Source organism: Nicotiana tabacum, chromosome 5, assembly GCF_000715075.1.
Source record: "Nicotiana tabacum cultivar K326 chromosome 5, ASM71507v2, whole genome shotgun sequence".
Taxonomy (NCBI): domain Eukaryota; kingdom Viridiplantae; phylum Streptophyta; class Magnoliopsida; order Solanales; family Solanaceae; genus Nicotiana; species Nicotiana tabacum.
In genome coordinates this window covers 55,101,740-55,123,480 of record NC_134084.1, presented here as the reverse complement: position 1 = coordinate 55,123,480, position 21,741 = coordinate 55,101,740, and positions in this window count along the sequence as shown.

The window sequence follows — 21,741 nt, the reverse complement described above, 5'->3', positions numbered from 1 at the left end:
GTATATTATGTAGTCCCCCAAGTGTTTGAGTGTTGAAGTATGAAGCCTCGAACACTTGATAGTTTCTCTCATTTGGTCCTTTTCCTGAAAAGGAAAAATATACGGGACTCGGAAGGACGATTATAGATGAAGACTACATAACCCGTTTGCATTTCTATCAGAATAATTGTAACCTTAGGCCAGAAATTTTAGGTTACTCTATGTGCCTTACAGGTCATGACGCATCATTTAGTACGGGTTAGCTTTTTGACTATCATCTAAAATCATTAGTAAAATTTTAACAATTCAAAAATGAAATTTAAAATGGTTATACCTGACTGTGGGTTTTCCTTAGAAATAGTATCTCTTTAAATGAACAGCATTCCAATACGAAGGTAGTATCTTGCCATCCATTGTTTCCAGTTCATATGCCCCCTTTCTTGCAACATCACGCACTGTGTAGGGTCCTTCCCATGTTGGACCTAATTTCCCTGTGTTAGCTACCTCTGTAGACTGAAAAACCTTTTTAAGCACGAAGTCCCCAATTTTGAAGAACCTGAGGCGTGCTTTTCTATTGTAGTATCGTTCTATGACTTGCTTTTGTGCTACCATTCTTATTAAAGCAGCTTCTCTCCGCCCCTCGAGTAAATTTAGGTTGACCCGCATCTCCTCGTCATTAGATTCTTGTGTCACCTGTGTGAACCGTGTACTTGGTTCCCCTATCTCAACTGGAATTAAAGTCTCAGCTCCATAAACCAATGAGAACGGTGTTTCTCCTGTACTTATTTTTGCAGTTGTGCGATATGCCCATAAAATTCCAGGTAACACTTCAGGCCAGTTTTCTTTTGATTCCTCTAGTCGTTTCTTTAAATTGTTGATAATGACCGTGTTCGTTGATTCTTCTTGTCCATTACCCACCGGATGATAGGGTGTTGACGTAATCCTTTTAATTTGCCAGCTCTAAAAAAATTCCATGATCTGAGCTCTAATAAACTGAGGACCATTATCATATATGATCTCCTTTGGTACGCCGAACCGACATATGATATTTCGCCAAATAAAGTCTCTGACTTCCTTTTCTCGCACCTATTTGAATGCACCTGCCTCTACCCATTTAGTAAATAATCAGTGAGAACAAGCAAAAACTTTACCTGTCCTTTTGATTGCGGTAATGGACCTACGATATCCATTCCCCGTTTCATAAATGGCCATGGCGTAATGACCGAATGTAATAATTCTGCAGGTCTATGCATATTGTTACAGTACCTCTGGCATTTATCATATTTGGCCACGAAACTTTCTGCCTCCTCTTCCATTTAGGCCAGTAATAACCTGCCCTAATTAAGGTTCTTACTAGTGATCTTCCACCTGCGTGATTCCCGCAATGACCCTCATGTATTTCTCTCATTACATGCTCTGTTTGTGAAGGTCCAAGGCATCTTGCTAAGGGACCACCGAACATTTTACGATATAGATTGCCTTGTTTTAAGCAGTACCGAGCGGCCTGTCTTCGAAGCGCATAAGCTTTTTTCTTGTTATCACGGACGGTTTCATACCACAAAAAAGCAACAATTTCGTTCCTCCAATCCCAGGTTAAGTTATTAAAATTTACCTCATTCGCATCAGGATCAAGAACTGAATGAAATAAATGTATCACTGAGGCATTTGCATCGTTTGCCACGTCGGCCGCAGATGCGAGATTAGCTAGGGCGTCTGCTTCAAGATTTTCGTCCCTGGGTATTTTTCTAACTTTCCAATCTTGAAATTGTTTTATCAATTCTCGTACCTTTTCCAAGTACTGTTGCATCCTTGCTTCCCTGGCTGTATAAGTCCCCAACATTTGATTAACTACGAGTTGTGAATCACTCTTGATTATAATCTAATTTATGTCAAGTTTCCGTGCCAGTTCTAAACCTGCAATCATAGCCTCATATTCTGCCTCATTGTTAGTTATGGAATGACATTTAATAGCTTGCCGAATGGTTTCACCCGTAGGTGGTACCCATACGACCCCCAAACCTGCTCCTCTCACATTAGATGAGCCATCAGTGAATAAAGTCCAAGTTCCTGAATTAGCTCCATTGAACACCTGTAATTCTTTTTCTACTTCTAACTGTATTCCTTAACTAAAATCAGTCACGAAATCAGCTAATACTTGTGATTTTATAGCAGTTCTAGGTTGGTATGCAATTTCGTATTCATTTAACTCTATTGCCCACTTAGCTAACCTGCCTGATAACTCATGCTTATGTAATATGTTACGTAAAGGGTAGGTAGTTGTAAGCACGTGATTTTTGCTCCACGGACAATCACTCCAAAATACAATCATTGACACCTCGCTGTACAATTTTTTGATTTTTACGTGATATGTGTTGGTAGTCATTTGTGGTTCTGTCCATTTTTTCATCTTTATCAAGCAAAATACAAAATATGTATGTCATGTTAATTAAGCCATAATTCAGTCATTAAAAGAAAATTCACAAAATATGCGTCTTTTATTTTAGGCTGTGATTTAACCATTTAAAAAATTTGTAATATGTGTGTGATAATTGTGTTAAGTGTTGATTAATGTGTGTTTTTAAACTCATTTTAATTTAGTTGTATTTTAAAATTAGAAAAACAAAGGAAAAGAGTGCAAATTATTTAGAAAATCGGATTGGGCCTATTTATTTCAAAATTTTAAGGCCCAGAAGCAGCCCAAAACCTGCACCCAGGTCCAATTCAGACCAGGCCTTCCCAAGCATGGACCCCAAACGACGTCGTATCAGCATCCCTATTGGAACCGTTGATCTGATTCAAACGGACGGTCTTGATCAGGCTGCTCATTTACCCAAACGATGCCGTCTTAGGCAATTGATCTGAGCCGTCCAACCCCTTTGATCCAACGGATCCAGGCATTCCCCTAGACCCGTCAAAATTTGACCCGATCCAGTCCCTCACCCGGTCACACCTACCCCACACCTAAACGACATCGTTCTTCCCAAGTGAATAGATCCTGGCCATAGATCTCACTTGATCCAACGGCCAGGATCCAAACCCTCAATGCATATATAAACCTAACCCTTTTACCCCACCCCCTATCCAAACACCCACCCCCGTTCCTTCGTCTCTCTCAGAAGGGACCCCAAACCCCCGAAACCCTAGCAGCCGCCCTGGTGCCCTTTCAGCATAAATCCGGCGGCCAGGATGCCGGTGGCTACCATAGTTACACCACTGGACCTACGAGCCCCCCTGAACACAAATACCTAATCACCTAACTTCGAATCACCTCCCAGGTGCTCGAATCTTCGATCAAAGATTCGAGCCAAAACCTTAAGTCACCGGATGAGTCCCAAATTCACCCTAGTCACTCCCCTAACGTCCCTCATACCCTAATCAGCTTTGGTTCCGGTCGAATATAAGCAGAACTCTTCAAATCCCAAATCTAAGTTCAAGAAGGCTTGTGTTTGGACTGATTATAGGTTGGTTTGTTAGCTGTGGGAGGGGGGATTCGAACTAGTAACTGGCAGATACAATAGAAGGAAAGGGTGAGGCAAGACAGCAATGATCAAGGGTCTGTGGGATAGTTTTGGTTGGGGCAAAGACTGATTAAATATTCAGGATTAATGGGCTATCAATTGTTTAATCAGAAATACTATTAATCTAGTATTAGTGGGGACAAAACAAAAGAGTAGGGGAGTTTAATACTTAACTAAACCCATGACTCTTGAATAGAGCAATAGGCCAGGCGTGGGGAACAAAATGTTTTGCATCAAGAAGATGCTTAGGCATGGGGAATGAAGGGGATGGGCAGACCTTAGGCTGGAAATTCCAGGCAGACCTGGGGGGGTTCTCTTTTAGGCTTATAAATAGAGTGATTTTTAGTTAAGAAAGGGCTGGACTTTTAGTCTTCAGAGAAAGAAAAAAAACAGAAAGAAATTTCAGAATACTGTGAATAAGTATCATCTGAAAACTGTGTAAGAGTTGAAGTTGGTCAAGCTGTCTTTGCTGATTGCTGTTGGTTGTTTGCTGAGCTTTTGTGGTTATTAAATTTCTGCTGCTACTGCATTGAACATTCTGGTTTTCTCGGCTGCATTTTACTACTCTGTTTCCTGGGTTTGGTTTGTTTGGTGCTCGACCACTTGTGAGCTTCATCACTGAGGCTGGTTATTGTTGCTGTGTTGCTTGCTGTTTGGTTGCCTGTTGCTGATACTTTTCTTCATCTCCTTCTTATTGTTCAAACATCCAGGTACCCATTCTAAATTCATTGATGTAAATGGTGAAGTTTGGAGTTGAATAAGAGCATGAGAAGTATTGCAGTCCAAACACTAGCATAGTTACCACTTTTCTGCTGTTTGTAGTTTAGAATACTTATATGTTCAACATGTAAAGTTTGGCTTTCAAACTATGTAACGAAACAATTTTTAGCCTTATTGAGTTTGGTCTGTAACCTGTCGTTGTATGTAAATCAGAAAAGAAGTTAGTTATACTCGGCCAACAAGGGTTTCACATAAGGACTGTTAAAATAAATGCAGTAATCACATTTGTGTCATCTTAATTCACCAGTAGGTAATGGGTATTTCGAAGGCATATTAGGCAATTTGGATTATAGAAAAAGAAAAATAGTATAGCTAAACACATGGTAATACCGTTTAAGTTAGACAGGGTTAGTTTCAGTTGTCCCGTTTTTTTAATGTCAAGCATGTAAGAAATAATTAATCAAATGAATAAGGTTGAATACGTCTAAATACTTCGCCTAAGAATAATCTGTTTCGATATTATTGTGCATCAATCTCATGTCTCAGCCTTCTTGAGTAATAGAATATAGAACGAAAGCAATCCCTTTTGTACAAACTCTGCTGCAAGTTTTCATTTGCGTTAGTCATAAACTAATAACTAACAAATTATGTTTTTTAGCATGTAATTAATTAAGAGTTTTCTTTATTTTAGAGACGAACTTAATAGAAAAATGTAGTTGCTGTAGGTTTATCCTTAAAATAAAACGAGACGAGCCTTGCCAAATAAAAATGCAAATCGCGGGGCCCTCAATAACTAGTCATAATAAATACTTAGATTTTGGGATGGATCGTTTAGTGAATTTCACTGTCTTCCCCAAAGATAATAACGCGTTAGCCTCCTTAGACGCGACTTAATTAAATTACTTTCTTAAACTCGGGTGCACATTTATGTGACCCAAATCCAAATCTCAACGGAGTCGAAATGTGTCTCTAATCACGGGTACATTGATTGTGGCGTGGTCTGAGATGCATTTCCATGACGTCGCAAATTCTTTTTATAAGGAATGAGACGAGCCTCGACAAACAAAAATGTACAGAGTGTGGGGCCCTCTAAACGTATATAAAATACTTAGAATTCGGGACAGGCCGTTTAGCGAATTTCATGGTCTTCCCCAAAATAACAATACGCTAGTTGCTTTAAGCGCGCCTTTAATAATTTATTTTCCTTAACTCGGGTGCACATTTATGTGACCCAAATCCAAATCTCAACTGAGTCGAGATATGTCAACAATCACGTGTACATTGATGTAACGTGGTTCGAGGTATGTTTTCACGACGTTGCAATTCCTTGTAAAAATAATAATAATTATGAAAGCGGTGAAAGATAAAATTTGCACATAAGTTCATATTTGTATAAAATCAGATAATCAAGCCAAATATAACAGTTGAGCGACCGTGCTAGAACCACGGAACTCGGGAATGCCTAACACCTTCTCCCGGGTTAACAGAATTCCTTATCCGAATTTCTGGTACGCAGACTGTAATATGAAGTCATTCTTTTCCTCGATTCGGGATTAAAATTGGTGACTTAGGACACCCTAAATCTCCCAAGTGGCGACTCTGAGATAAATAAACTAATCCCGTTTCGATTGTCCTTTAATTGGAAAAAACTCCCTTGTACCCTCTCGGGTGCGGAAAAAGGAGGTGTGACAGCTCTAGCGACTCAGCTGGGGATCCATGACCCAGAATCTCTGGTTCAGGGTTAGAAATTCGAGCTTAGATGAATTGTTATATTTGGTTTTTATCTGATTTCGTTACATGATACATGCCTAATGTGCTAAATGATGTTTTTACCGCTTCGATATTATTTGAACTGTATATAAACTGTGCCGAAACCTCTCTCTTCTTACCTCCGGGGAGAAGCTCGCTGGTCGAGGCTCCCTATTCCGTTAGTGTCAATACCCGAAATAAGAAAGAGGACGGATAAGTTACGAAGCCGGACGGCCTTTTGGTTCCCGGTAAGTTGCCCCCTCCTCGACTCGAGTTGTCCGCTCGGGTACACAGTCTAGAACATATACCCAGGTTATAAACCTAGTATAACGAAACTCCATGCCGGATCCCTAGTAGGAACGCTTATTTGCATCACGTTGCATTTGACTTAGGGGACTCAACACAGGGGTTGGGTCCGTCTAGGACTAGCAACCTTATATGAAAGGACCATCCTAATGCATCCTATTTGTTTTCCGTGCATTTATTTGTCTCGCGCCCGCATGCTGACCGGTGTTTGAATATTATGAATATTGTGAAATTGGAAAAAAGGAAATAGCGGTTAAGGAGTTAATTGTTTATTTTTGAAAAACCCAATGCAAAAATACTGTCAAAACTCTGCCGAAATTTTGAGAAAATGAAAAAAAAATGTCTTATTAGTTTGTTTTATTAAAAGCAAAGGAAAAATAGAAAAAAAAGTCGTTGTTCTGTTTTGTTTTTCAAAAAAAAATATAGAAAAAATATATAGTTTGTCTTGTCATAAAAATGAAGATGAAAAAGAGTCTTGTTGTTAAAATTTTTTATTTTTATTTTTATGAAAATTCGAATAATAATAATTAAAAAAAAAAAGAAGTATTTCATTATTTGTCACAAATATATACATGTATATATAAATTCAAAAGTTTTTTATTTCCAAAAAAATATATATATGTCTTTATTTGTTGCAAAAATATTTGTCTTGCCAAAAAGTCTAGAAAAGTTTTTAGACCCCCAATTTTCAAAAAACAAAAACAAAAAAAATCCAAAAATATTTTCCATTATTAACTTCTTTAGAAAGTATTTTAATTATTTTTTAAAAAAAAATACCTCCTTTCTCCTTTTAAAGTAGTCCTTTCACAAATTCAAAAAAAAAATTATTTGTTTCCCCCTACTTCTGATCCGCGATAACTATGCCGGTTTGATTCTCGCAGGGTGTGAGATACGTAGGCAACTCTCATCGGGTCCAACCTCCCATTCTGCAAAAAAAGAGGAGTCTTTGAAAAAATAAGATCTAGATAATTTTATTTTTTTTGAGTCTAAATAAAGTTTTTTTTCTTCACTTGGCATAATCACCCTAATAAATGTGCAGGATGAGCACGATACAAAACGAACCTTTCTCAGTAATGACCAAGATCCCTTTTGAGTTGCAATTATGGTGGAACGACTTAGGCAAAGAAGTGCAAGATAAAGTAAGAAAATATCTGAAAGATCTCCCGGATCTACTAAACGTTCAGCCTCGGGGTGATATTATCAGATCATTGGTCACTTGTTGGGATTCAGCACACAACGTGTTCCATTTTTCGGACTTTGAGCTCACCCCGACATTGGAAGAAATAGCAGGATACATCGGAAGTGATGAAGCTCCTTTAAGGTTCAAATACTTGATTGCACCTAGGGCTGTCATGGTACACCGGTTTCTGGATTTCCTAAAAATACCTCGAACGTTCCACCATCCAGATCTTGCCAAAAGATTCTGCAGTCTCCACCTTATATATGCTAGATACGGCCACGTGGGCGGATTCAATAAGCCGGATTTCAAACTATGCAGTAGAGGCAACCAACAAAAGTGGGACGAACACAGGCTAGTGGCTTTTATGACAGCCTTTCTGGGTCTTATAGTGTTCCCAAGAAAAGATGGAAACATTGATCTAAAAGTAACTGGGGTCGTCAATACTTTGCTTACCCAAGATAAAAGTACTCTGGCGCCTATGATTATGGCTGACATTTTCCGGGCTCTCACTGGTTGTCAAGCCAGGGGCGACTTTTTCGAAGGATGTAACCTACTGTTGCAAATGTGGATGACCGATCATTTATGCCATCGCTCCTCGCTCTTGGGTTATGGTTCTCCCGAGAAAACTTGTATTGGAGAATTCTACACGAGAATCAAAGGGTTCAATTTACCTGAGGGAGTCACATCATGGACCTCATTTCTCTGAACTCTCACTGCCAGCCAAATCCAGTGGACGCTCGGATGGTCACCTATTGAGGAAATCATATACATGCCGGCAACCAGGCCCCACTTTCTGTTGATGGAACTTAAAAGCATCCAACCCTATGCACCATATCGGGTTTTGAGGCAACTTGGGAGGTATCAAGTGGTGCCGAAAGATGAAGATTTGAGTACCCAAGTGATTGAAATCAGTCCGAACGGTCATTTCCCTGAAGAAGAAGTTCGCCAAATCTGGAGTGAGTGCCAACATCTGACAACAAACACTTGTGTGATTGATACAGCAAAAGGGGAAGTCGCCCCGGGGTATCACGCTTGGTTTAGAGGTAGCCTGTCCTACGAAAGACCGGCTAAGAGACCGCATCTCAAAGATTTCGTAGAATCGTCCCAAGGGCAATGGAACTGGTTAGCAAAAGAGAAGGGTTATCGGGTAGAGATCGGTGATTTGAAGCTACAAATTGACAGTCTGAAATTCAATAACAACGTACAAATCGCGGCGGATCGAAGCGAAAAGAATAGATTGATCCAAGAGAATGAAGAACTTAAGGCCCAAATCCAAAAATTGAGATTGTCTCTTGATGAACAGCCCAGAAGTCAATCAGACCAGCAGTTGATAAAGGGTTTGAAAAGAGAAATCACGGAATGGCAAGATGGTTTAGACGAATCCGAAAAGGTCATGGCAAAGCTCAAGGCACAGTGGGGAACAAGAGTAGATAAGCATCGCCGATACTTGAACCAATTGAAACGTGACCACGAGAAAACTGTTGCCAAAATAAAGAGAGAGATGGCTACACTTGAGTTTAAAGCAGTTAAGCAGGCCGAGGATTTCCAATTGGAGAGTAGATACTGTTACGACTTGTTGGCCCAAATGAAGACAGAAGTGCGGCAGCTGAAGAATCAGCATATACAGGATTCTCAGGTATTCAAGACGTGCAGTGATCAGATAAGATGCCTAATCATAGAGAAGAAACAAACCAGAGATAAGATCAGGGCCATTGCCCACGCCATCATCAGACGGTGTCTACGGTGTGAGAACATGACCAGCGTTACCGTTCTCTCAGCAGTGATGGGTTATGTCAAGCAGACCATGCACGAGTTGGAGCAGCTCGAAAGGGAACTCGTACCTAGAACCACGAAAAGGCCGAGCGATGCCTCGTGGGCCCCTAAGTTGGGAAATTAATCTTCAGACGAGTCCTGTTCATTTGGCTTTGTGCTTTCCCATATGTTGTTTTCTTTTCTTTTAGCCAAGTCAAGTAAAACTGTGGAGTCTGTACTGTTGCTATTCTCGGTTTGAAGTAATTTGTAATAGCAAGATTTTGAGAATGAATTTAATGATTCCAAAAGAATTTTGTGTTTCTTTACTTTATGGCAGAACTACGCCTAGTCTGATTCGCGCGGGGACGTGATACGTAGGCAATCCCCATAAGATTCGACCGCTTTTAATAAAGAAAGAAAAGAAAATACAAAAATAAAATAAAATACAGGGTTTCCCAAAGTACTTTAAAAAGGGACAAATGAGCAAGCCGGGCTGACGCATGTTGTTCGAAGCAAAGCATGTAGAAACGGTTAACTGCATAGGAGCATTGCATCCTCTATGTGTTATGATCAAATCTGTTAAGCTCTAACGCTAACAAAGTTTGTTGTTGTCTGATACCAGACAGTTAGTTGATTAGAGAATTCTGGCAACACACTCTTACCAAACCAGATCCAAAGGACCAGTAGCAACAAGCATGACTACTTCAGAGAATAGTAACGAGGAAGAAAGGCCGATGAGCCAGTTGTTAAAAGAAGCGATGGAAAAGATTGAAAGGATGGGACTAGAGATGAATGCAATGCAGCTAGCTCTAGCCAAAGCACAAAAGAGCCCTGAGCCACTGGGGCACATGCCGGAATACCCTCACTCCGGTCCTTCAACAAGCCTCCCGAATCCCCGTTATTATCAGGAAAGAAGCCCCCATGATTCCCAAGCTCCACCACCCCATCAACCTCTCCCAACACCAAATATTCCCACTTTTGTGGTACCCACGTCAGCAACCCTGCAAAGAACGACCAGTGAGCCATTGTTTCAGGCTCACGATACGCAATACTATCCCCCTGAGCCCATATTCCATGCCCCCGAACCACAGGCCTACAATCCGCACTTGGAAGTACCGGCAGAGATTGAAAAGCCGGTTAAAACCCCTGAACAGGATGAGGTATTGAGGAAGTTCAAAAGCCTGGAGTAGTCCTTCAGGAACCTGCACGGATTGGGCAACCAAGTCAGCGTGGCTTACAAAGATCTATGCCCTTTCCCGGACGTCCAACTCCCGGCTGGGTTCAAGATGCCTAAGTTCGATTTATATGAAGGGCACGGTGATCCCATGGCACATTTGCGGGGATTCTGTAGCAAAATGAGAGGGGCAGGCGGCAAAGATGAGCTGTTGATAGCTTATTTCAGCCAAAGTCTGAGCGGATCTACACTAGAATGGTATACCAGGCAGGATTCCGGCAGATGGTACACTTGGGATGATCTGGCGCAGGCTTTCGCGGGTCATTTCCAATACAATCTCGAGATAGTCCCTGATCGTCTCACATTATTGAGGACCGGGAAGAAACTCGGGGAAAGTTTTCGCGAGTTCGGGTTCCGCTAGAGAGATCAAGCGGCCAGAGTCGATCCTCCCATGAGAGAGGGAGAGATGGTGGACTATTTCTTGCAAACATTAGATCCAACCTACTTTGGTCACTTGGTGACGACGGTTGGAAAATCCTTCAACGAAGTGGTGAAGATAGGGGTCATGATAGAAGAGGGTCTGAGGTCTGACAAAATCCTGAATTACTCAGCACTCAAGGCAACGACCCAGGCTATTCAGAACGGCACGGGAGGTGCGCTGAGAAGAAAGAAAGAAGAAATTGCCACGATCGAGGCAGGCAGTTGGTCCGGGTCTGGCAAGCCACACTACAACCAACCCAGACCTCACAGGCCAAGCTACCCATACAACCCACCACATCACTACTATCCACCCCAAGAACCGCATTTCACCGTCCATCAAGCCCAGACATACACCCAACCTCCGGTTCGGCCACAATGGCGTGCGCCAGCTCCACACAATACATACCCAGCTCCACATAATACCTACCCTCCACCCAGAGCATACAGGAACCCTCCAGGGACAGGTTTTCGAGGGAGTCAAGCTGCTAAAAATGATAGGCTACATAAACATAGAGCCTTTACTGAGCTGGGAGAGTCCTATACCGCCGTATTCCACAAATTGAGACGGTTGGGTTTGGTGAGTCCTGTCGAACCCAGAGAGCAGAACCCCCCGCCTCAAAATATGAACAGGTCAATAAGCTGTGAATACTGCTCAGGAATGCTGGGACATGAAACTGAAAAATGTTGGAGACTGAAGCAGGCGATACAAGACCTCATTGATACTAACAAAATCGAGGTCCAGACACCGGAGGCACCTAACATCAATCAGAACCCACTGCCAGCGCACCACGAGACGCACATGATCGAGTTGGTGTATGAGGGAGGAGAGTTGAGACAGCCCTCACAGACAGTGATGATGATCCAGGCTGCTCCGAAAGAAGGATCAACCAATGGAGGAACGGGGGTACAGTCGCAAGGAGAAGGCGTCAAGCCAGTAGTGATATTGGGAAAGAGCCCGTCCGCCGTAACAAGCAAACTCGAGCCCAACAAGTTGGTAACATCAGGGACTCCACCCACGCCTGCAGTTGTGTTAAAAGGGGTGTACAGGGAACTGGTCACTATAAAGCCTGTAGTCCAGCTGCCGATGATTGATAGCAAGGTTGTGCCTTGGAAATACGAGAAGGCAGTGGTGATGTACAAAGGAAAACAGGTGGAGGAAGTTAGTTGTGAAGCGCAAGGGCTGACTCGATCAAGTCGATGTTTTGCTCTGGTGGAGCTGAGAAGAACCAACCCAGCTGCAACCAAGAAACCTATGTCCGAAGAAGAGGCTGAGGAGTTCCTGAGGAAGATGAAAGTGCAGGACTACTCCGTGGTCGAACAGCTGAGGAAAACACCGGCCCAGATCTCACTGCTGTCATTACTAATCCATTCTGAGGAGCATCGTCGGGCCTTGATGAAGATATTAAACGAAGCTCACGTGCCCAACGAGATTTCTGTAAACCACCTGGAAACCATTGCCAACAAGATTTTCAAGGTGAATAGGGTAACATTCTCAGATGATGACCTGCCAATGGAAGGTACGGAGCATAATAAAGCTCTCTACCTATCTGTCAAATGTGAAAACTCGGTAGTTACTCGGGTATTGGTGGATAACGGTTCAAGTGCCAATATTTGTCCATTATCCACTCTGAACCAGTTAAAGATCGACCACGGAAGAATCCGCAAGAATAGCATCTGCGTCCGAGGGTTTGACGGAAATGGAACAGCCACTGTGGGGGACGTTGTACTCGAATTGACCATCGGCCCAGTCCTGTTTACCATGGAGTTCCAGGTGTTAGATGCCACAGTATCTTATAACCTTCTGTTAGGACGACCGTGGATTCACGCTGCCAAAGAAGTGCCTTCCACCCTCCATCAGATGGTCAAGTTCGAGTGGGATAGGCAGGAGGTCGTACTACACGATGAGGACACGATGTGCACCATGGGCGGCGCCATCGTACCCTTCATAGAGACCGATGATGACAAAGGTCCTTGGGTCTACCAGATTTTCGATACAGGGTCGGCGAACAAAATTGCTGAAGGAGAAATCATCCCGCACCCTAGGGTAGCTGCCGCGACAGTCATGATGGTCTCGGAAATGCTGGGTAATGGATTTGTGCCGGGAAAGGGCCTGGGAGTCGAGCTTCAGGGGATTGTCCAACCTGTCTCCTTGCCTAAAAATCTGGAAACTTTCGGATTGGGGTTCAAACCAACCGCAGCAGATGCAAAGCAAGCGCGGAAAATGAAGAAGAAAGTCTGGTATCTTCCCAAACCCATGCCACGTCTTTCAAGATCTTTCGTCAGAGCAAGCTCCAAAGGGCCACCGGTCCCAAAGATTTTATGACCATTGATTGGTATTGATGGAGACCTGAATTAGAGTTTCGAGAGGCTATTCGCTGATGTCAGTATGGTAGAAGCTGGAGAAGGTTCCAGCAGAGCAGAGATACAGTTTGTGGGGCCTGAGGCCAAAACCAACAATTGGACAGTTACTCCTCTTCCTGTCCGAGGGGAGTCTTGGTAGTAGGCTTTAATTTATGTTTTTGTTTGTTTTGTTTTGTTCGGATTATTCCAGGGTATAATCCAAATTTTACTTCTGTTTTGTAACAGTGTGAACCCTTTTATCCCGCAAGTTTAATAAAGTTTTCTTCTTTTGTCTCATTTTAATTTTGTTTTGTTCTTTTTCTTTCTGAACAGTTCTCTTTTTACTGGTTCTAATGACATGGCATGCACAGCGGATCTTTGACCTAGTCTAATAAATCAATCTGAATCCGACTTAATGATACAAGAGGTCGTTTGTGACGATGACTCTGAATATGACGAAGATGAAGCCTTCGAAGAGATAAACCGAGAACTGTGTCAATTTGAAGAAAAACCCAAACCTAACCTAAATGACACTGAGGCTGTGAATCTAGGAGACGCTGATAATGTCAGAGAAACCAAGATCAGCATCCATATTGAGCCGAATGTCAGGGAAGAATTGATCAAAACCCTCATGGAATTCAAAGATGTTTTTGCATGGTCATATGACGATATGCCGGGATTAAGCACCAATTTAGTGGTTCACAAATTGCCCACTGACTCAGCATACCCTCCGGTCAAGCAAAAGTTAAGGAAATTTAAAACAGAAATGAGTGTAAAGATCAAAGAAGAGGTGATTAAACAGTTGCAGGCGAAGGTCATTCGGGTCACTCGATATCCCGAGTGGTTGGCCAATGTGGTACCAGTTCCAAAGAAGGATGGGAAAATCAGGGTGTGCGTCGACTACCGCAACCTCAACAAAGCAAGTCCCAAGGACAATTTTCCATTGCCCAACATCCATATCTTGATCGATAATTGCGCCGGGCGCGAGATTGGATCCTTCGTGGATTGCTATGCGGGTTATCATCAGATCCTAATGGACGAGGAAGATGCGGAAAAGACAGCTTTTATTACATCATGGGGAACTTACTGCTATCGGGTAATGCCGTTCAGATTGAAGAACATCGGGGCAACGTACATGCGAGCAATGACTACTGTGTTTCACGACATGATGCACAAAGAAATTGAGGTGTACGTAGATGATGTGATCATAAAGTCTTGGCATCAAGAAGACCATGTAGCAGACCTAAAGAGATTTTTTCAAAGACTCCGAAGGTATGATATCAAGCTCAACCCGGCCAAATGCGCATTCGGGGTTCCTTCAGGAAAGCTATTAGGATTCATCGTCAGTCGACGGGGGATTGAGTTAGACCCATCCAAGATCGAATCCATCCGAGATTTGCCACAGCCAAAGAACAAAACAGAGGTAATGAGTTTGCTGGGTAGACTCAATTACATCAGCAGGTTCATCGCTCAACTCACAGCAACTTGTGAGCCCATATTTCGGTTGCTGAAAAAGGATGCTGCGGTAAGTTGGACGGCAGAGTGTCAAGAGGTTTTCGACCAAATCAAAGGGTATCTGTCTAATCCACCCGTGTTGGTCCCGCCTAAGCCAGGGAAACCCTTAATTCTTTATCTGACGGTCCTGGAAAATTCGTTTGGTTGTGTACTGGGGCAACATGATGACACAGGAAGGAAGGAGCAAGCCATCTACTATCTTAGCAAGAAATTCACAGTATATGAGATCAAGTACACTCAACTCGAGAAAACATGCTGCGCCCTAACTTGGGTAGCTCAGAAGTTGAAGCACTACCTGTTCTCATATACTACTTATCTCATATCCCGTTTGGACCCATTGAAGTATATCTTTCAGAAACCTATGCCCACAGGAAGGTTGGCCAAATGGAAAATTCTGCTCACAGAGTTTGATATCGTCTATGTGACGAGGACAGCCATGAAAGCCCAGGTGCTGGCCGACCATTTGGCAGAGAATACCATTGATAAAAAATACGAGCCGTTAAGAACGTATTTTCCCGATGAAGAGGTGATGTATACAAACGAGCTGGAGTTACCCGAGGAACCGGGTTGGAAGCTTTTCTTCGATGGAGCTGCGAACGTGAAAGGGGTTGGAATAGGAGCGGTACTCATTTCGGAAACAGGGCGCCATTATCCTGTTACGGCTCAACTACACTTCTATTGCACCAATAATATGGCCGAGTACGAAGCTTGCATTTTGGGTCTGCGATTGGCTGCAGACATGGATGTCCAAGACGTTTTAGCCTTGGGAGACTCGGACCTCTTGGTACATTAGATTCAGGGTGAATGGGAAACACGGGATTTGAAACTCATACCATATCGACAATGCTTGCAAGATCTGAGCAAGCGATTTTGATCGGTGAAGTTCAAATATATCCCGAGAGTTCATAACGAGGTTGCGGATGCATTGGCCACCTTAGCATCAATGTTGCACCACCCTGACAAAATGTATGTTGACCCTCTGCACGTCCAGGTTCGTGATCAGCACGCTTAATGCAACACGGTGGAAGAAGAAGCGGATGGCGAGCCCTGGTTTCATGATATCAAGGAGTACCTCAAAATGGGGATATATCCGGAACAGGCCACTGGAGACCAAAAAAGAGCCCTTCGGCGCCTGTCAAATGGTTTCTTCTTCAGCAGAGGAGTGTTGTACAAAAGAACCCCGGATTTGGGATTGTTGAGATGTATAGATGCTGGTCATGCCACAACGGTTATGGCAGAGGTACATGCTGGAGTTTGTGGGCCACATATGAGCGGATACGTGTTGGCAAGGAAGACCCTTAGGGCAGGGTATTATTGGCTCACCATGGAACATGACTGTATCACTTTTGTGAGGAAATGCCATCAGTGTCAGATACATGGAGATCTGATTCATTCTCCGCCAACAGAGTTACATACGATGTCAGCACCCTGACCGTTTGTTGCATGGGGCATGGATGTCATTGGGCCTATCGAGCCGGCAGCATCCAACGGCCATAGGTTCATTTTGGTGACCATCGACTACTTCACCAAATGGGTCGAAGCTAAAACCTTCAAATCGGTGACTAAAAAGTCAGTGGTGGATTTTGTTCACTCCCATATCATCTGCAGATTCGGGATCCCAAGAGTGATCATTACGGACAATGGTGCGAATATTAACAGCAGCTTGATGAAAGAGGTATGCCAACAATTCAAGATTACACACCGCAATTCTACCCCATATCGCCCCAAGGCGAATGGAGCGGTCGAAGCAGCCAATAAGAACATCAAGAAGATACTGCGGAAGATGGTGGAAGGATCTAGACAATGGCACGAGAGATTACCCTTTGCTTTGTTGGGTTATCGCACTACCGTTCGGACTTCCATAGGTGCAACTCCTTATTTGTTGGTGTACGGAACTGAGGCCGTAATACCAGCGGAGGTCGAAATTTCGTCCCTCAGGATTGTCGCTGAAGTCGAGATTGATGATAATGAATGGGTCAGAGCTTGATTGGAACAGTTGAGCTTGATAGACGAGAAAAGATTGGCAGCAGTGTGCCATGGTCAGCTGTATCAGAAGAGAATGGTAAGAACATATAATAAGAAGGTACGCCCCAGGAAGTTTGAAGTAGGGCAGCAGTTATTAAAGAGGATCCTCCCGCATCAGGTCGAAGCAAAAGGCAAGTTCGCCCCAAATTGGCAAGGGCCTTATATCATGACCAGAGTGTTGTCCAACGGTGCTTTGTGTTTGATGGATATCGAGGGGAGAAGTGTTGACATGGCTATCAATTCAGATGCAGTCAAGAGATATTATGCGTAATTTCTTTGATTGTGGCAATTATTGGTTCGTTTGTTTGTACTTGGTACTTATTGGATAATGAAATGACGGAGGCAATTCTTTATTCTATCCAAACACTTTTAACCCTTGTTTCCCTTTTTTTGTTTTTGAGCCTTAAGTTATTCTTTCATACCCCTCTTTTGGAATCACTAACGGAAAAGATATGAAAAAGAGAAAGAAGAAGAAAAGAAATTTTTTAAGAGAAAATGGAAAAAAAAGAAGAAAAAAAAAGAAAAAAAAGAAGAAGATAAAAATCACGAGAAATACAAAACTGTGGGAACTACGTTTGACCTGATTCCTCAAAGAGGATACGTAGGCGCCTCACGGCTCGGTCATAGTGTGCATAATGTCCATAAGTGTGCATAATAGGCACAGTGTGCATAACGCACATAGCTCAACATAGTGTAAAAATAAAATCCCCCAAGCAAGAAAACTGGGGCAGAGGTTATGTTTTAAGGTTCCAACAAAGGTTTGATTCCAAAAGTTGTAGCGTATCACCCATCAAGTTATTTCATTTTGATAGCCTTTCTTTTAGCCCCACACCGAAACCAACATCGACGTCCAAAAGACCTCCCGATCAATATCCAAGAGGTGCCAAGTCAGGCAAATAAAGCCGAGAATAATACACTGATCCCCGGCAAAGAAGAGGAGCATAAAACTGGAAATGAATTGATATTCCCGAGGAATCTCCAGAAGAGAGGGTCATATCGACAGCACTCCAATCCTCCGTTGAAAAAATAAAATGAGAGAGTCTTGGCGGTGAAAACCTTCGCAGGCATCACAAGGCGACGAAAGATGAGGGATATAAAACGAGAGAGTCTTATCGGTGAAAACCTTCACATGCACCATAAGGCGCCGGGAGCTGAGAGAAAAGAGAGAGTCTCATTAGTGAAAACCCCTCGAAGGGCACTATGAGGCGACAAGACAGATCAATAAAAGGATCCACGTTCACAAAGAAATGGACGCCCATTTATCCCCAGCAAGTAAGGTCATCAGGCAAGTTGATTGATACAAATAGACTGGGTCGGGAATCTATGGTGCACGTCATGATCACAAGGACCAGTCATGTTATCCAGATAAGTTCTTCTCTTTTCCTTTTTCCACCAAGTATTGGTTCAGAAAGATTTTCCTCCTTTTCTATCTTTTTCATTTTTTCTTTCTAAGAATTCGTTTTGGAAAAGATTTTTCAAAGTTTACTACCAGAGGCCGAAGGGGTACGAAAGCAAAATACGAAAAGGGTAGGCCAAGAGCCGAGGCAATAAGACAAAAGGCATCGGCTGCGAAACCAAAGGACGAATTGTGTAGAAAGAAGGGTGACATAAAGAGAGCGGAAAATGACGGGTGAAGGACTTGTGAACCAAGTTCCGAAAAGGTTTCCCCGCAGAATGTTGATAAATCTCGGACCCGAATCCGAAGTGGTCAGACGCCACAAGAAAAGGAAATCAATCCGGTGCAAGATAACCCCGGGCAATGCAATTCTATGCCTTGCAGTTCCGGGAGGAAGTAAACTCCTGAAGGGAGTAGTTTTGGGATTAAAAACAGACTCACACAGCATGTCCTGAAAAGAGAAAGCAGAAAGGGGGATAAATGGAAAACCACCCCCAGCAAGCAGCGTCGTCCACCGACCAGTTGTTGGAGCATAGAGCAAGGAGAAGAAAAGGAAAAAATCATCCCCCATCGGAAAGGTCACGTTGCCCCACCTTAGTTTAAATAGGCGCTCACCTGTATAACGAGAGGAATAATTTTCATGTCTTAGTTTAAATAGGCGCCCACCTGTATAACGAGAGGAATAATTTTCAGTCTTAGTTTAAATAGGCGCCCACCTGTATAACGAGAGGAATAATTTTCATGTCTTAGTTTAAATAGGCGCCCACCTGTATAACGAGAGGAATAATTTTCAGTCTTAGTTTAAATAGGCGCCCACCTGTATAACGAGAGGAATAATTTTCAGTCTTAGTTTAAATAGGCGCCCACCTGTATAACGAGAGGAATAATTTTCAGTCTTAGTTTAAATAGGCGCCCACCTGTATAACGAGAGGAATACTTTTCAGTCTTAGTTTAAATAGGCGCCCACCTGTATAACGAGAGGAATAATTTTCAGTCTTAGTTTAAATAGGCGCCCACCTGTATAACGAGAGGAATACTTTTCAGTCTTAGTTTAAATAGGCGCCCACCTGTATAACGAGAGGAATAATTTTCAGTCTTAGTTTAAATAGGTGCCCACCTGTATAACGAGAGGAATACTTTTCAGTCTTAGTTTAAATAGGCGCCCACCTGTATAACGAGAGGAATAATTTTCAGTCTTAGTTTAAATAGGCGCCCACCTGTATAATGAGAGGAATAATTTTCAGTCTTAGTTTAAATAGGCGCCCACCTGTATAACGAGAGGAATACTTTTCAGTCTTAGTTTAAATAGGCGCCCACCTGTATAACGAGAGGAATACTTTTCAGTCTTAGTTTAAATAGGCGCCCACCTGTATAATGAGAGGAATAATTTTCATGTCTTAGTTTAAATAGGCGCCCACCTGTATAACGAGAGGAATAATTTTCATGTCTTAGTTTAAATAGGCGCCCACCTGTATAACGAGAGGAATAATTTTCAGTCTTAGTTTAAATAGGCGCCCACCTGTATAACGAGAGGAATACTTTTCAGTCTTAGTTTAAATAGGCTCCCACCTGTATAACGAGAGGAATAATTTTCAGTCTTAGTTTAAATAGGCGCCCACCTGTATAACGAGAGGAATAATTTTCATGTCTTAGTTTAAATAGGCGCCCACCTGTATAACGAGAGGAATAATTTTCATGTCTTAGTTTAAATAGGCGCCCACCTGTATAACGAGAGGAATATTTTCATGTCTTAGTTTAAATAGGCGCCCACCTGTATAACGAGAGGAATACTTTTCATGTTTTAGTTTAAATATTCCAGATTTTGAAAGCAGTAACCCCACCGGAAGGCCGAAGGTTACAGCAGGAATATCCAGCAGGAAACAACAAAAATCCCCAGCACCGGGAAGTAGAAGGTTGCAAACTCAGGCGCACGAGTCAAAAGGACGCGTAAGGACGCGTTTTGAAAGAAGCAGCTTATGAACATTAAATCATGCCCAGCATGGCAAATCTGATGAAGAGAGTCGTACCACCAGAAGGAACCACTGAAAAGCTTAATGAAGAAAGCCAGGTCCCCAGCGGACCAAGCAAAATGATGAAAACCGGCATTCAGAAAGGCAGAGGACCAGTGTCATCCCCAAGTTCACAAAATAAAAGCATCGGAGGAAAACGCAAGCCGACAAGAAAGCAAGGCGACAAGAACAAGTTGAAGATAGATGAGATCTTATGATCCATAGTCTAGCCTAGCTTCTTGTTTTTTTCTTTTGGCACAATGTAACAGGGAGATCGGTAAGCGATAACAGCATACAACAGCATGCAACAGCACACGACAACAGCGAATGTTACAGTCACACGGTAGTCCCAGCTACCGAAGCTTCCCGAACTACATTGACCTGATTCCTGTTCAGCCCAGGATATGTAGGAAACCTCGGAAGCAAAGGTTCGGTCAAATCTTTTTCAAAAAAATGCTTCACACGGAGTACTCGGGCGAGCAAAAATCGCCCGCTTTGTCTTTGCGCGAAAACCCTTCGTGTCTTCGGGCAAAGAGGGGCAGCTGTAAGCACGTGATTTTTGCTCCACGGACAATCACTCCAAAATACAATCATTGACACCTCGCTGTACAATTTTTTGATTTTTACGTGATATGTGCTGGTAGTCATTTGTGGTTCTGTCCATTTTTTCATCTTTATCAAGCAAAATACAAAATATGTATGTCATGTTAATTAAGCCATAATTCAGTCATTAAAAGAAAATTCACAAAATATGCGTCTTTTATTTTAGGCTGTGATTTAACCATTTAAAGAATTTGTAATATGTGTGTGATAATTGTGTTAAGTGTTGATTAATGTGTGTTTTTAAACTCATTTTAATTTAGTTGTATTTTAAAATTAGAAAAACAAAGGAAAAGAGTGCAAATTATTTAGAAAATCGGATTGGGCCTATTTGTTTCAAAATTTTAAGGCCCAGAAGCAGCCCAAAACCAGCACCCAGGTCCAATTCAGACCAGGCCTGCCCAAGCATGGACCCCAAACAACGTCGTATCAGCATCCCTGTTGGAACCGTTGATCTGATTCAAACGGACGGTCTTGATCAGGCTGCTCATTTACCCAAACGACGCCGTCTTAGGCAATTGATCTGAGCCGTCCAACCCCTTTGATCCAACGGATCCAGGCCTTCCCCTAGACCCGTCAAAATTTGACCCGATCCAGTCCCCCACCCGGTCGCACCTACCCCACACCTAAACGACATCGTTCTTCCCAAGTGAATAGATCCTGGCCATAGATCTCACTTGATCCAACGGCCAGGATCCAAACCCTCAATGCATATATAAACCTAACCCTTTTACCCCACCCCCTATCCAAACACCCACCCCCGTTCCTTCGTCTCTCTCAGAAGGGACCCCAAACCCCCGAAACCCTAGCAGCCGCCCTGGTGCCCTTTCAGCATAAATCCGGCGGCCAGGATGCCGGTGGCTACCATAGTTACACCACTGGACCTACGAGCCCCCCTGAACACAAATACCTAATCACCTAACTTCGAATCACCTCCCAGGTGCTCGAATCTTCGATCAAAGATTCGAGCCAAAACCTTAAGTCACCGGATGAGTCCC